Raw genomic sequence first — 17556 nt, forward strand, 5'->3', positions numbered from 1 at the left:
ATTCCTGGATCATACATTAGTTCTATTTTTAATTTTTTGAGTAACCTCCATATTCTTGTCCATAATGGCTGCACCGGTTTGCATTCCCATCAACACTGCACAAGTGTTCCCTTATGTATATATCATACAGATGGTTTTTGAATATTTTCTCCCATTCCATATATTGCATTTTCATTATGCTGATTGTTTCTTTTGCAGTGCAGAAGCTTTTTAATTTGATTTAGTCCTACTTCTTTATTTTTGCTTTTATTGCCTATGCTTTGGTGTCAAATTAAAAAAAAATAATATTGCTAAGACCAATGTCAAGGAGATTTTTTTCCCTGTTTTCTTCCAGGAATTTTATAGATTGAGATCTTATGTTTAAGTCTTGAATGCATTTCAAGCTAATCTTTGTGAGTAGTATATCATCATGTAAGGGTATATATATATATATATATATATATATATATATATATATATATATGTATATTACCTACTTTTGCAGCCAGAAATTTTTCTCCTGACTCTCCATTTAAAGTGTATACTTGTAAATTCTCTGAAAACTATTTTGGCTATCTCCTACAATGATATACTTTTACCAGTAGAAGACTAAACTTTATAGTATATAAGTATGGTAAGTTAAATAATTTCTAGTTATCTGTTTCTCTTAGAACAATTCTAAAACAATGTTAACGTAATGTATAATGCCTCCATGCCTAGATATAGTTGAGGCATCTTTTCTCTGTCTTATAATAAACTTGGCCACATGACTTGCTTTGGTTCATGTGACATGAGACGACTTGATATCTGTCAAGAGCTTTAAAATCTCTTATATACTTACTTCCTTCAGTTTCTGGATTCTGCCCTTGAACACACACACACACACAAAATAACTACTACCCAGATAGTAGTTATTGCACCATCCAGGGCCCCAAGATATAGAAGATATATGGAACATAGCAGAACGATGGCAAGCAGAGCCAAGTAGGGATATAGCTGACTCATAGATTCATGAGATACAAATAACATATGTTGTTGCAAGCCATTCAGATTTGGGAGTTGTTTGTTACAAAGTAAAACTGAGGGCGCCTGGGTGGCTCAGTTGGTTAAGCGACTGCCTTCGGCTCAGGTCATGATGCTGGAGTCCCACATTGGGCTCCCTGCTCAGCAGGGAGTCCGCTTCTCCCTCTGACCCTCTTCCCTCTCATGTGCTCTCTCTCTCTCATTCTCTCTCTCTCAAATAAATAAATAAAATCTTAAAAAAAACAAAGTAAAACTGAAAAAAATGTTTTTAACATCTTGATGTGTATCAGTTTAATGTTAATATGCTTCTCCCTCTTCCTCTGCCCCTCTCCCTGCTTGTATGCTTGCACACTCTCTCTCTTTCTCTCTCTCAAATAAATAAATAAAATCTTTAAAAAAAAAAGACAGCAAGGAAACTCACAAGTTTCAACCTTGATACCTAGTGGAGGGGATAACATTTGCCCTGACAATTTAAATCACTAGGTATTACCTTGTAAGGTTTGCATCCTGAGTTCACACTACTAGTGTGGTCCAAAAAGCCTCAAGCAGAGAATTTAATGAATGTATTCTCAGGTAGCTTGTGCCCCTAGATAACTGGGAGAAGTGAATGCAAATCTCTTGGTGTCAGTGTACGCTAATCCAGGTTTGTAGCGTGCCATTAATAGGAGGATGCACCTTCAGCTCAGAAATGTTAAAATGTATAACAAACATTTTTAAATCTGTTAAATAAATATCATACAATGGAATGTAACGCACGTTCAATGGAAACATCAGAAAACAAGATTGATTCATATTTTTATATTTTAGGGAAAGGGAAAACCTTTAGAGAGGACATTATTTAAATGACAATAATAGTAGCAACAGCAACATATAGTTCTTAACGATGCTCCAGGGATGATCTAAGCTATTTCCATATATTCCCTTATTTAATGCTTACAACAACTCTCTGAAATAACAGTTATTTCCCTCATTTTAGAAATAAGGAAACAGAAAAGACAGGACTTAAACCTAAGCATTCTATGTGAAAAGCTCTGTCTTAATCATTGTTGCTTTAATAATGAGAGCTGTTTCACTAAGCCCTGATCACGTGGAAGGCCAGTCCAGAAAGAGGACACAAAGAATGCAGAGATAAAAGAAAATGACATTCCTTACAATGTCAAGTGGACTAGCATGGTGAAGACAAAAGAAATGAAAGAAAAGTGATTAGGTGATGATGTTGGCAAAATAGATTGAAACCGGACATGTATGATTAGTATTTAGGTATATGAGATTTATTCCATAACTAATGAGGATTCATTGAGAGTTTTGAAGGAAGAGAGTATCATGATTTGTTTTCAGACAATAACTGATATCAGTGTGATGTACTGACTGAAAAAATGACAGCCACTTAGGCCTAAGGGAGTCCTTTATGAAGAAGCAGTCAAAAGTTTTAACTAATATTGTGTATGAACAACATGTAACCACACCTTTTAGACTATGTTTTTGGAAGGAAGAGGATGTTTTCAACTGAATAAGGGAACAGAGGTGGGGTGGTGAGATGTTTGGCAAAGGAAATAATAAGTTCAGTTAGAGACCTATAGAGGTTGAAGTAGCTGTGGAATTTTATGTGATTCTGGTCTTGGACATAGATGGATTTCCGGGAGAAAGAGAATCATGAGAACCATTGGGATTGATGGAATAAAAAAAGTACTAGAACAAATTTACATAATAGTTGAAACAAATCATGTGGGTGTATTGAACATATTTAAGAGCATTAAGTGCATTAAATAACATTTAACTCATTTTCTTTCACTGAGTTTTTAAAGGAGTGATATCTTTATTTATAATGAAACTAATATATGACACTAAGTTTTTTTATTGTGGTAAAATGTACATAACATAAAATTCACTGTTTTAACCATATGTAACTGTAAAATGCAGTGGCATTAAATCCATGCACAGTGTGGTGCAACCATCACTCCTTTGCATTTCCAGAACCTACAGAACTTCTTTTTGTGTGTGTGTGCTATTTTTAAATCTCCAGAGTCATTGTCTCTATGTTGGTTAAATAAATCACTATTAGTGTTAGACTAGAGAAAAGGACGATTGAGCCAAGAAACAGACAAATATAAGTGATTTTTGTTGTGGAATAGGGCATGCTTCTTAAAAAAATCATACTCAGTTATATATGAACAAAACTTAGGTAATTGATGATTTAAGAATGAGTTATAAGGAAAAAAGAATGAATTATAGGCAATTGAATATATAAATTAAAACTTTGTTAATAGCCTAAGTTCTAAATAGATGACTATAATATTTTCTCCAGGGCTAAATGAGAAATATTAGCTTCATGGTTCTATCTGTATTGGATTTGTCAATCCATTTCAAAAGCCAAAATATAAACCAAACTATCACTTCTTCTAGAGAAGAGCTCTGTCCCTTGCCTGCATTTTGTCATTGGCAGGAATGATGACAGAACCCAGAGGTCTAAGAACTCTTGGCAAGAGCACCAACCTTCTCTCCCCCAAATCTTACAGTCTCACCCCTACTATGTGCCTTGAGGCCACCGTAACTCAGCTCTTGAATTCTACTTTAGTCACCCAAGGGAGGCAGCAATCTCAGATCACCATTGGTCGCCCACATTAGCATTTTTATAAGGTTCTGTATTCTCCTTTTTCTGATCTCCTTTACCTCTTCTTCCATTGTTCTTTTGAAAATTATAGTCTATATTCTCAGCACTTCTTCTGAGTTTTCTCTTCACTTTCTTTATCTATTTGCAATCTGATTCTCCCATGAGGTCACTGCCACCCCTACAGATCTCTCAAGTTGTAATTGTTTTCTCTTCTATTTTGTATCTTGGGGTAGAGGTTCAGTAGTTATTTTCATTGTTCCTCCATCCCCTCTATACCGCTATCCATTCCTTCTCCCTAAAAACATCAAAGCCTTTGAAGCACATTTATCAGACTATGCCACTTGATGGTATTCCTTGTTGTAGTCATTCCTAAGATCTCTCTGCCTCTTTCTGATATTCCTTATAGATTTGAGATTATAGGGGAGAAAAACTTTTTTCCCTTTATTTTAGGTTCTTTTAGCTGGCCTATTAACTAAATGGACATAAAACATATTAACTCCAGAAAAATAAATTTAATTACATATGTCCTGGAGCCCTACAAGAATATGTGGAACCATAAACAGTCAAGCAATTGAAGCTTATCTGACATCCTGAGCTAAGGAAAGGATATAGGGGTCTGATACTCCAAAGGGGAGGAAAATGGGAAGAGCAAATGTTTGGTAAATAAATGCTTGCCATGTCACGCAGAGATAGTAGGCCACAGAGAAGAATTTATCTCCAGGCCCTGCTGAACTCCCCTTACCTTGCTTACCTTTCCTAGCCCTTATGCTTTGTAGTTACCTCTGGTGATAGTTCTCTCCTGAACCAGGCTCTCTATCTAATTTTTTCTTAGGCAGTTAAGGGGGAGGTAAAACCTCTTCCTGAGTCTTTTGGGCTTTGATTCACTTCAGATCAAAGTAATCCACATGCCAAGTGACACCTTCTGGGGAGATCTTGGATAATTTTTGCATTCTTATCTTAAAACTTGGTAATTTGGGGGCACCTGGGTGGCTCATTTGGCGCATCTGACTCTTGACTTCAGCTCAGTTCATGATCTCAGGTTTGTGAGATCAAGCCCTGAATCGGGCTACACACTAGGCATGGAGTATGCTTAAGCTTTTTTCTCCCTCTTCCTCTGCTCCTGCCCCATTCCCTCTCTAAAAAACAAACAAATAAAACAAACAAAACAAAAAAACAAACAAACCCAAAAAACAAAAGAAAAATAAAACAGAACAACAAAAAAACTTGGTAATGTTAGTTTCCACATAAATGATCACCCTAATATCCCCCACATTTCATTTTTGTCCCAGTCTTTCCTCCAATGAGCCTGTACTTTGACCTGTCAGCATTACACTAGCCTAGAAACTGTCATCTTTATTTACTTTGATCCTCTAGATGATGATTAATTTTATCAACTTGACTAGACTAAGGGATGCCCAGATAGCTGGTAAAACATTATTTCTGTGTTTGTCTGTGAGGGTGTTTCTGGAAGAGATTAGCATTTGAGTCAGTAGACTAAGGAAAGATCACCTTCACCAAGATAGGTGGGCAGCATTCCATTACCATGCGGGCTAAACAGAACAAGAAAGTGGAGGAAGATGCAAATTAATTCTCTCTGCTTGAGCTAAGACACTTATCTTCTCTTACCCTTGGACATCAGAGCTTCTGATTTTGGGGCCTTAAGATTCAGACCAGGGACTAATACCATCAACCCACTGATTCTCAGGTTTTTTCTCAGACTGGGACGTATACCATCAGCTCCCTTAGAGCCTTTCCAACTTAGATTGAATTATATGACCAGCTTTCCTGGTTCTCCAGCTTGCAGATGGCAGACTGTGGAACTCTTGGCTTTTGTACCGCATGAGCCAATTCCTGTAAGAAATCTATCTTTCTCACTATCTCTCTATCTATCTATCCATCCATCTACCATCAATCTAGCCTAGTGATATATCAATCTATTGACCTATTGATGTATCCATTTATTATCTATATCTATTTATCTATCTCCTAGATTATTATATATATATTATATATATATAATATATATATACTTCCCATTGATTCTGTTTCTCTGGAGAATCCTAATATATCATTTTTTACAAATGTTTAATAATCATTTTTTAAATGAAAAAAGTTAGATTGAATGATAGATTAAATGAGGACTTATAAGGCAAACGAATTAGTTTCTGAAATATAGTAGAAATTATATAGAGAGTTTTATTTCCTATTTAATTCTGAGGGACCTGTAGAGATGCCAACATAAATATACTTTTGAGTGGAATCATTTTGCTCTTACTTCTTGTTCATATAAACTCTTTTTGCTTTACCTGCACAGATCATCTCTCAGTTTAATGTATTTTTCCATCTGCTTACCTTCCTCTCTGAAGTAATTAAGTTCCCTCAGGTTGGTCTGCCCTGTGCTACACATGTACCTAAAATGTCCTGCCTCATTTTAGCCTGTCTAGTCTGGCTTCTTCATCTGGCCACCAGTTAAACATCAACCAGGCATTAGAATTAGTGTTAATGAAATAAGGAACTATGTCTTTAATTCATTTGGAGGAAGTGATGCATATAATGAAAAAGCATGCAGAGCTTGGTTCTCAATCCCACTCTCCAATAAAAGGAACTGTAACCTGAAACTGGGTTCCCCGCTTGGTGGGTGTGGAGTCAAAAGACACAACCAAGCCAAAGAATAGTGAAAGGAAAGGTTTTCCTTGCAACAAGTAAAGGAGAACTTCAGATATATTTCTCAAAGCAGTGTCTTCCTGAACAATAAACTGGGGAAGTTTTAAGGTTAAGGGTCATGTATATTCATAAAGGGGCTTGGCAAAGGAGAGTTCAGTATAGAATTGGGGCAAAAGTCATGCTATATTGACAGAGTCCAGGTCCTGGTTGACTGAAGTCATGAGGGCTAGCAAGGGTGAGCATTTTCAGTACTCTGGTTCCAGTTAGTCCAGTGTTTGAATGCTTGAAGGAGTTTGTTTTTCTGTTTGTTTATTTATTTAAATTCTGGTATAGTTAACATTCACTGTTATATTAGTTTCAGCTGTACAATATAGTGATCCAATAATTCTATATATTATTCAGTGCTCATCATGATATGTGTACTCTTAATCCCCTTCACCTAATTTCACCCATCCCCCATTCACCTCCCCTCTGATAACCATCAGTTCACGCTCTTTAGTTAAGATTCTGTTTTGGGCGCCTGGGTGGCTCAGTTGGTTAAGCGACTGCCTTCAGCTCAGGTCATGATCCTGGCGTCCCTCGATCGAGTCCCGCATCGGGCTCCCTGCTTGGCAAGGAGCCTGCTTCTCCCTCTGACCCTCCCCCCCTCTCATGTGCTGTTTCTTTCAAATAAATAAATAAAATATTTTTAAAAAAAGATTCTGTTTTTCAGTTTCTCTTTTTTCTTTATTAGTTTTGTTTCTTAAATTCCACATATGTGTGAGATCATATGGTATTTGTTTTTCTCTGACTTATTTCACTTAGTATTTTATCCTCTGTATCCATCCATATTGTTGCAAATGACAAGATTTCATTCTTTTTTATGGCTGAATAATATTCCATTACACACACACACACACACACACACACACACATCTCCCTCTTCTCCCTCTTCTTTATCCATTCATCTATCCATGAACATTTGGGCCGCTTCCATAATTTGGCTATTGTAAAGAACGCCACAATAAATATAAGATTGCATATATCTTTTTGAATTAGGGTTTTTCTGAATTTGCTTCTGTTTTTGTTTTTTATTCTTTGAATTAGTACCCCGCAGTGAAATTACTGGATCATATAGTGATTCGTTTTTTTTATTATGTTATGTTAATCACCATACATTACATCATTAGTTTTTCATGTAGTGTTCCATAATTCATTGTTTGCGTATAACACCCAGTGCTCCATGCAGAACGTGCCCTCCTTAATACCCATCACCGGGCTAACCCATCCTTCCACCCTCATATAGTGATTTTATTTTTAATTTTTTGAGGAACGTCAGTACTGTTTTCCACAGTGGATGCCAACCAATTTACATTCCCACCAACAGTGCCCGAGGGGTTCCCTTTCCTCCACATCCTTGCCAACACTTGTTGTTTCTTGTAGTTTGGATTTTATCTATTCTGATTGGCATAAGGTGATATCTCATTGTGGTTTTGATTTGCATTTTCCTGCAAATCAAATGAGTGATATTGACCATCTCTTCATGTGACTATTGGCCATTTATATGTCTGGAGAAATATCTGTTCATGTATTCTGCCTATTTTTTAATTGGATTATTTGGTTTTTTGGTGTTGAGTTGTGTAAGTTCTTTATATATTTTGGACACTAACCTTTTTGGATATATCATTTGCAAATATCTTCTCCCATTCAGTAGGTTGTCTTTTTGTTTTGTTGATTGTTTCTTTTGCTATGCAGAAACTTTTTATTTGATGTTGTCCCAATAATTTATTTTTACTTTTGTTTCCTTTGCCTCAGGAGATATATCTAGAAAAAAATGTTGCTATGGCTGAGGTCAAAAAAAAAAAAAATTGCTGTGCTCTCTTTTAAGATTTTTATGGTTTTAGGTCTCACATTTAGCTCTTTAATCCATTTCAAGTTTATTTTTGTATATGATATAAGAAAGTGTTCCAGTTTCATTCTTTTGCTTGTAGCTCTCCAGTTTTCCCAACACCATTTGTTGAAAAGACTTTTTCCCATTGCATATTCTTGCCTCCTTTGTTGAAGATTAATTGACCATACAATCATGGGTTTGTTTCTGAGCTCTGTATTCTGTTCTATGAATCTATATGTCTGTTTTTGTGCCAGTACCATACAGTTTTGATTACTACAGCCTTGTAATATATGTTGATATTTAGGGTGGATTAGAGAAGAAATAAACAAAATAGAAACAAAACAAAACAAAATAGAACAGATCAATGAAACTAGGAGCTGGTTCTTTGAAAAGATCAACAAAATTGATACACTTTTAGCCAGACTCATTAAAAATGAGAGTGAGAGAAGGAGGACTCAAACAAAATCATTTTGATGAAAGAAGAGAAATAGTCACCTATGCCACAGAAGTACAAAGGATTATAAGAGAATATTATGGAAAATGATATGCCAACAAATTGGACAACTTAGAAGAAATGGATAAATTCCTAAAAAAAAACATATAACCCCTCAATGCTGAATCAGGAAGAAATAGAAAATAATTACCATCAATGAAAATGAATCAGCAATCAAAAAACTCCCAACAAACAGAAATTTAGGAAAAGACAGCTTCAAAGGTGCATTCTATCAAACATTTAAAGAAGAGTTAATAACTATTCTTTTCAAGCTATTCCAAAAATGAGAAAAGGAAGAAAGGCTTTCAATTCATTCTATGAAGCCAGCATTACCCTGATACCCAAATCAGATAAATACACAACAAAAAAGAGAACTACATGTCAATGTCTCTGATGAACACAGATGAAAAAATCCTCAACAAAATATTAGCAAGCTGAATCCAGCAACACATTAAAAAAATCATTCACTAACATCAAATGGGACTTATTTCTAGGAAGTGAGTGTGGTTCAATATTCACAAATCAATCAATGTGATACCTCATATCTATAAGAGAAATATAAAAATCATATGATCATCTCAATAGATACAGAAAAAGCATTTGACAAAGTACAACATCCATCTATGATAAAAACCCTCAACAAAGTAGATTATGCGGAACATACCCCAGCATAATAAAAGCGATATGTTAAAAACCCACAACTAATATACTCAATGGTGAAAAACTGAGAGCTTTTCCCTAAGATCAGGAACAAGACCAGTATCTCCACTTTCACCACTTTCATTCAACATCATACTAGAAGCCCTAGCCATTGCAATCAGACAACAAAATAAATAGCATCCAAATTGGTAAGGAAGAAGTAAAACTTTCACAATTTGCAGATGGACATGATACTATATATAGAAAAGCCTGAAGATTCCATGAAAACAAACAAACAAACAAACAAAATGAGAAACACTAGACCTGATAAATGAATTCACTAAGGTCACAGGATACAAAATCAATATATAAAAATCTGTTGCATTTCTATACACTAATAATGATGTAACAGAAGGAGAAATCAAAGGGGTTTAAATCCTGCAATAACAACTCAAGAATGTGTGTTAGGTCAACATTTACTTTTGAAGCAGTGCTGGAAGTTTTACCACTGGTTTGTCTCTGATTTGGTTAGACTATCTCCTGGCTTGAAACTAGCTACTTGGTTTTCTGTTTGTTTTTGTTTTTTGTCGGTTTTTTTAGAGAGAGAGAGAGAGAGAGAGAGAGAGAGAGTATGTGCACATGAATGGGATAGGGGGCCTCGGAGGAGAGGGAAAGGGAGAGAGAGAATCGTATGCAGGCTCTATGCCCAGTGCAGAGACCAATGCTAGGCTCCATCTCATGAATCCGAGATCATGACCTGAGCTGAAATCAAGAGTCGGATGCTTAACTGACTGAACGACCCAGGTGCCCCATGGCTGTTTGTTTTTATGTTCTTTTTTTCCTTTAAACTTATTAACTACTGAGGTCTATTTTTCTGCAATTTTAATATATCCCAGAACGTTCTGCAAGAAATGTGCTTGAGCAAGTCAGTGCCAGTCAGGCCTGGATCACAAAATGCCTGGGAGACATAAAATGACTTCTTTTATGTTAAGGAAGGTATGTCTCATCCTTCTTTTTCCAGGGACCCCTAATCCTGTCTGACTACAGAACTAGAGTTCCTTTCCATAGTGGTTGATTTTAGGCTAGAGTAGGAAAAATACAAGAGAGTCTGGAGAATCTCTAGTGCCAGTTTGCCTATTTGAAGATTCAACTGTATATTATATCCTTTAATGTATCTTTACCCTGAAACAATTTAACCTATCCAGATTTAATCTATCATTAGATAAAAAGCCTGGGTTTACGGTGGTTATGACAGCCATATCTTCAACTTGATCTTGGGTAGGTCTGAGTTTGAATAGCTTATAGTTGTTCAAAACATTTCTCAATTATTTATGCTTGGGCTTGAAATGATCCCTCCAAATTTATTATTCACTTATTGCTAACCGGCCAGTTCTTTTCTGAGCTTATCAAATTCTTCTAAAATCTTGTTACATCAAGCCAACTTCAACCAATGTTATTATTTTGATCCTTCAAAATCTTCCCTAGACCAACAAATTAGTTATATACGGTTTCTATCTTATAAGTTATCACAACAAAGACTTGTACCAAAATGAACCTGTCTTGCAATGCATCACATGTAAACATTGTAACAAATGTTTCACAACAGTAAATATAGATTACATCTTTACAACTCCTATAAACAGCTTATTTTTTTTAATCATTTGCCCCCTAGATCCTTTGTTAAAACAGCATTTTTTTTTCTAGGCAGTAATCCCTTTATAAATCAAGAGAGGCTAAAGAATGCTGTGACAACAACTCTAAAATATCAGTGGCTTAAAACAACAAAGATTTATTTCTCTTTCATGTCACTGAGGGCTCTTATTGACCCTAGAGACTTGCCTCCATTCGAAATGAAAAAGATACAGGAGTGTTTCACCCTTGCTTTTAATTTTTCTGATTAATTTAATTCATAACTGATTGTCAGAACAAGTTCTAATTCACCAAACTCCAGGGGGCAAGGATGTTCAATCTTCACTGTGCTCAAAAAGATAGAACCAAACATCAGTTAGAAACTAGTGAGGAGAGTGCCTGGCTGGCTCAGTTGGTAGAGCATGTGACTTTTAATCCAAGGTTGTAAGTTCAAGCCCCATGTTGGGTGTAGAGATTACTTAAAAATAAAATCTTAAAAAAAAAAAAGGAACTAGTAATTAACTAGAGCACTCCTTCCTTTTATTGGACTTGTGTTCTGTGGAAAACCCTGAGATATGCTGGCTTTGTCTATCAATAATTGACTGAGCAACTTCATGTAAACTTCTATGAACACTTCCTAAATGTAGTATTTCAGTTGATGGAATAGATGGAGAGTATCCAAGTGAAAATTTGTATTCCAACTGCCACCATCAGTTTTTATTTAACATTGTTCATAGATGTTTTTACTGTGAAGATTTTTGAATCTCACTTTTTTAAATACAGTTATTTTTCCAAATTCTTCAAACTGTCTCCATTATGCCCAGTAATTTTCTGGATCCATTAAAGGTTAATGGAGGAAGGAATCTATTGCATCACATTTTGTATGGTTTGTTAAAAACAAGTAATGTTAATGAAAATGTAAAGTAAAGCATATTAAGGTGACTAAAGGTCAAAAGTTGGCAAAAGATGATTTATGTTTTTATTATCAGATATCAAGATTCACATGAGCTAACCTTTTGTTAAAAGTGTTGGTCTTTATTCTATTTCATTCTGATGCTAGTTCATATTTACTGAGTGCTTACTAAGTGTAAAGCATTTTACATTTGTAATGCCACAATTATATATGTACATTCTCTACTCAGGACCCAATGGGTTAGAAGAATGTGATGTTTAATGATCAGCAATTATGCACTCTTGACAATTTACATATATCACCTAATATTATCTAATTGCAGTCTAGTAGAAGAGGAGCTATAAAAACATGATCACGTGTTACTTTTCTAATCTAAATTCTCCAACTATTCTTCATTGCTAAATAGTTTAAGTGTGAATATTTTGGTAATGGATGTTAAGAATTTTGTGACCATGGAGATCTCTCCAGTCTCATATCATTTATTCCTATTTTTTGCCTCAGCTTTGCCTTATCCAGTTGTATTTAATTAGTTGTAATTTTCAGAATAAATCATGCTCAGAAGTCTCTCCATGCTTTTCCTCATAGCATTGTCTTTGCCAATATCCTCTTATCTTGCATATTTTAATGGCATGAAAATGCTCACAATATATTAAATGTGAAAAACAGTTAGAAAACAGTAAACCTGTATATATGTTATGACTCATTTTGGTAAAAATTGCAAATATATTCATAGAGCAATATTAGAAATGCATGATTCAATGTAAATGTTTATTTATTGGTGACATAGTTAGCAATTTTTCATAACTGTTTGTATTTAATGTTCTATAATAAAAATGTATTATTTGTAATCAGGAAAAAAATTGAGACCTGTTATTACTTTCACAGTAAAAGAAAAGAAAAATACTGATTCCATTTGTTCAACTGGCAAACTCCTATTACGAGTGTCCTAATCTCAAACCAAATCCCATTTTCTCTGAAAAAAGTTTCTTTCTTCTATACTATTATTGTGCTTTCTGTAACTCTCTAGATTATTAATTAGCCTACTATACAATATTATTTGCCTACTTTTATATTAAACCAGAAGATATTTGAGATCAGTGATCATAATCACTTTTTATGCCCAACATATGGTGCAGCACACTTATGTATGGAAATTTAAGTATAATAAATAAATAAATTGAATTAAATTAAATACATAAACTGAATTCAACAGCTACCAAGTAGAGGCACAGGAAATAAGTTAATACAACAATAGGAAATGTTTCAGTCTGACAAGAGAAATCTAGGAAGATAAATATGGAACCTGACCTTTGAAAACTCTTTTATTAAAATGTATGTCAGATTATGTCAGTTTCCTCATTGGAAACTTTAATGACTCCAGTCATACAGCTTGTAATTCAAGCACTTTCATACCCCTGTAAATCCCTCTACATTTTGAGAAAATTAGGAAAACTAAGTTGTGGTAATCTAAATGGACACTTCTTTTTATTTGTCACTACTAATCTTCTAATGTTGATATATTATTAACTCCATATTTTTTTCAGATTTTATCAATTTCGCTCAGTGTGTTTCTTGTTGTAGGAGCCCATCCAGGATATCAGATTATATTTAGTTGTCATGTCTCCTTAAGCCTTCTCTGGACTGTGAGTTTCTTAAATTTTTCTTATTTTTTATGACTTTGACAGTTCTGATGAGTAGTTGTCACATACCCCCAACTTGGATTTTCTCAATGTCTTTCTCTTAGTTAAACTAAGGTTATGAATTTGTAGTAGGAAGACCACAGAGGTAAAGTGTCATACTTATCACATCATATCATATTGTTGAGGTAGTATTTGCTAGGTTTATCCACTGCAAAATTACTTCCCCCCTCATTTCCATATTTGGAAGGAATTCGCATAGGGTAGCTCATACTTAAAAAGGGATGGGAGTCAAGCACAATTTTGAAGGGAAAGTATCTACATAGATTAATCAGAATTCTGCATGAGAGATTTAGCTATCCTTCTCATTTATTAATATCAGTTTGGACTTAGGGATATTTACTTTATACTTTGAGTTTTTATCCAATATTACACACTTAATTAATTACATTGTTCTAGCTTTGGCCTCTGAGAATGCTTTCCGTATTGGCTTGTCTCTTTGACACTTTGGCAGAACTTCATCATTTTTTGTTTGTTTCTTTGTTCACACTTCCTTACTTTCTGGATAGGGAGATTTTCACAGCTTTGAAATCATCACAGTATTCTAGTTTGAACCAAGATAAAAATTTCATAAGTAGGAAGAATGCAGGAAATTCTCATTGTACTGGATTTTGTCATGGATGGAACCAAGAGAGAATTAGGGGTCGTAGTGAGAGATGAGCCTGGAAATGGAAGGGGAGCCATAGAGTGAGATTTGAAATGTGATAAGAAGGCATTTTGACTTACTGTATAAATTGTGAAAACATTTTCATAAGGAAAGTGACAAAAATAACTTTTGTTTTAGAAAATAATTTAGGTAGTAGTATAGTAGTAGTATACAGTGTAACTTGGAATAGGAAGAGTCCAGAGGCAGAGAAATTATTGAGAAAACTTATTTATAATTGTCCTGCACTGAAATTATGAGGAAATGACTTAGAGACAGCACAAAGCAGTTTTTTTACCCTCTTTCTTTATATACTATTTGAAAAAATTGTGCATATTAGTACATATTGACTTCAACTTTATTTTCTCTCGAGTTTGGATTGCTAATGACATGTTAAAAGTATGCACATTGTTTTTGCTTCTCAAAATGGTAATGAGGTTGTGTCAGATTAACCTTCTCTCTAGGAGACATAAGAAAAAGTGGGTTATATCAGTTATGAGGCATTGGATAAGGAAGAAAAGATTTGGGAAGTACAGATCCAAGATTTGAAAGAAAATTGAAGCATAAAACAATGACCACAGTATTTAGTCCTCCTTTCCTCTTCTACGCATTTCCAATTCTTAAAGCAATTACTGAGAACCTGAGAGGCTAAACTTCCTTTTGAAAGTGTTAAGGAGCTTGAAAGGACACAAACTGAACTTACGGAATGCTCAGTATTTGAGGTGCTGAACCTCCTCTGGTATTTGGCTGGGAACATCAAAGCATTAAACATTAATATTAAGAATTAACTGGGTAAAATATGTTTACAGGGACTGAAATTTCAAATCCTTTGAATACTGTTAGGATGGCAGTGATTGGTATTGCTTATAGCTTTATATTAGATATCTATAAAAGCAAAAGTAAATCCTCTCTGGAGAAAAATTACATTAACTAAACCTCAAATTATCTTTCCAATTTTATGGAAATTGAAAGAATGTCTGGCACTTATCAAGCATGTGAGAAAATCAGAATATATAGAATATGATTAATAGAAACAGCAATAATCTGTTAATAGTAGACTATGGAGTTATCACACATAAACTTTTTTTTATCACACATAAACTTTAAAATAAACATGGTTTGTTATGGCAAGTAGTAGAATTAGAGGTAAAGAGAGAATTTTTAAGATAATAAAAATCTATTAAAATACAAAAATGAGGATTTGACATAATTTATTTTATTTATTTATTTATTTTTTAAGATTTTATTTATTCATTTGAGACACAGAAATACAGAGAGAGAGCGAGAGAGCATGAGCAGGGAGAGAGGCAGAGGGAGAGGGAGAAGCAGGCCTCCTGCTGAGCCAGGAGTCTGATGTGGGGCTCGATCCCAGGACCCTGGGATCATGACCTGAGCCGAAGGCAGCCGCTTAACCGACTGAGCCACCCAGGTGCCCCGAGGATTTGACATAATTTAAGGGTAAAATACAATTGCAGATATTTTCTTACACCTCTCTCAATAGCTGATGGAATGCACAGATAACAAATCAGTTGTCAACAACTACAGATATGGGATCTTTTAAAAATGCACAGATGTGTAAGGTAGTAGAATGAAATTAGAAATTAAAAATTAAAATATAATTTTAAAATGTCTGTATTTTTTTCAAAAGGAAACATCTGTTAAAATGATCCCTGGATATTCTAAAAACATCAAAATATCAAATAAAGAATAAGAAAGTAGCTAAAATATAATGTATTAAAATTTATGACATGTACCTAAAATTGTGTGTACAGAAAAATTTATAACCCTGAGTACATCCTGAGAAAATTAGGTAGGCTAATCATAAAGTTGTAAAGATCCATTTTAAGAAGTTTAAAAAGAATCAGCAAATTAAATGTACAGAAGCAGAAGTGGGAAATTATAAAGATAAATGTAACATAAAATTAGGAAAAATACTAAAAAAAGGTCAAAAGTACAATAGTTGGTTCTTTCAAAAAATAATAGAATTGGTAAATCCCAAGAAAATAATAATAAAATTTAAAGAGGGAACATGCATACTTTCGATATCAAAAATGAAAAAGGAGTAAGTAATACAGATCCTACAAACATTAAAAAATATAAAAAAGTATTAACAACTTCATGTCCACAAAATTATAGATTGAAAGAAAACTAAGAAAATGCAGCTTAAATGTGTAAATAAAATTGCTTTCATAAAAATAACTCCAAATTTAGGCATCTTCATCAGATAATTCTAACAATTTTTAGGAAATAAATAACATTTATATACAAACACTTGCAGAGAATATAAAATGTTGAAATAACTTCCAAATAATTTTGTAACATTGTTTTATTTTGACACTCACACTTGATCACAGAGATTACAGGAAAAAATATTCAGGGACACACTCTCTCATACACATAATTAATATCATAGGCAATATATTAGGAAATTGTTCCCAGAAATTTACAATTAAAATTACAATTTACTTAAAAATACAGTAAAAACAAGTTAGGTTTATCCAAAGAAGGAAGGTTGAATTATCATTAAAAATAATTAATATAGTCAACAAATGGCCAGCATAAAAGAGAAAAAAATATTTAGATATCTATGGAGATAGAGTTTATTTATAGCGGGACTGGAATCCAGACCACATAAGAAACTCTTAAAGCCAAAGTTACCCCTCCCCACCTCTAAATATATGGGCAAATGACTTAGTCATTTCATATAAAAGGATGCACAAATGACCTAAAAGCATATGTAGATGCTCAAGATCATTAATCCTCAGGAAACTGAATATTCAGAATTTAAAATGCTACTTCAAACCCAGTAGAAGTTTCCATAGATGTCTTATGTATTATACATAAGTATAATGTGGAAACAAGGTGGAAACAACAAAAAAGTTCATCAACAGTGTAAATTGCAGTATACTCGGCAATAACAATGAATGAAATTGTTATCTGGTAATAGCATGGATGAATCTTAAAAACAAAGAAGCCAGACACAAATACGTGCTTCTCATTCCTGGTTTCAGCTCAGAGATATAGAGAGAGCTCTATCTGTTATTCACAAGTTCACATTGACTACAAACATTTCAAAAGCAGGAATAATGTAAAAAAGTCTTGGTATATGAGAATTTGTCATGGATGACCCAGAAAGAATTGGGAAGACAGTTTAATACCATGCAAACATCCCTCTACTGATTGTCATATCAAATAGATTTGTTATCCATTGATTTTTTTTTTAATTCCAGTCTTTACTATGATGGTAACACATGCTAAATTTTCCCACTCCAGACACTTTTTCTCCACAGTTCCAAACTGTGCTCATCATCCTACCATAAGCAAGAGACTTCCATTCTCTTATATTAATTTAAGCATTCATCATCAGTACAGATGTGCATAACTTCCTATTTTTC

This window comes from Zalophus californianus, chromosome 1 (assembly GCF_009762305.2).
Source record: "Zalophus californianus isolate mZalCal1 chromosome 1, mZalCal1.pri.v2, whole genome shotgun sequence".
Lineage (NCBI taxonomy): Eukaryota > Metazoa > Chordata > Mammalia > Carnivora > Otariidae > Zalophus > Zalophus californianus.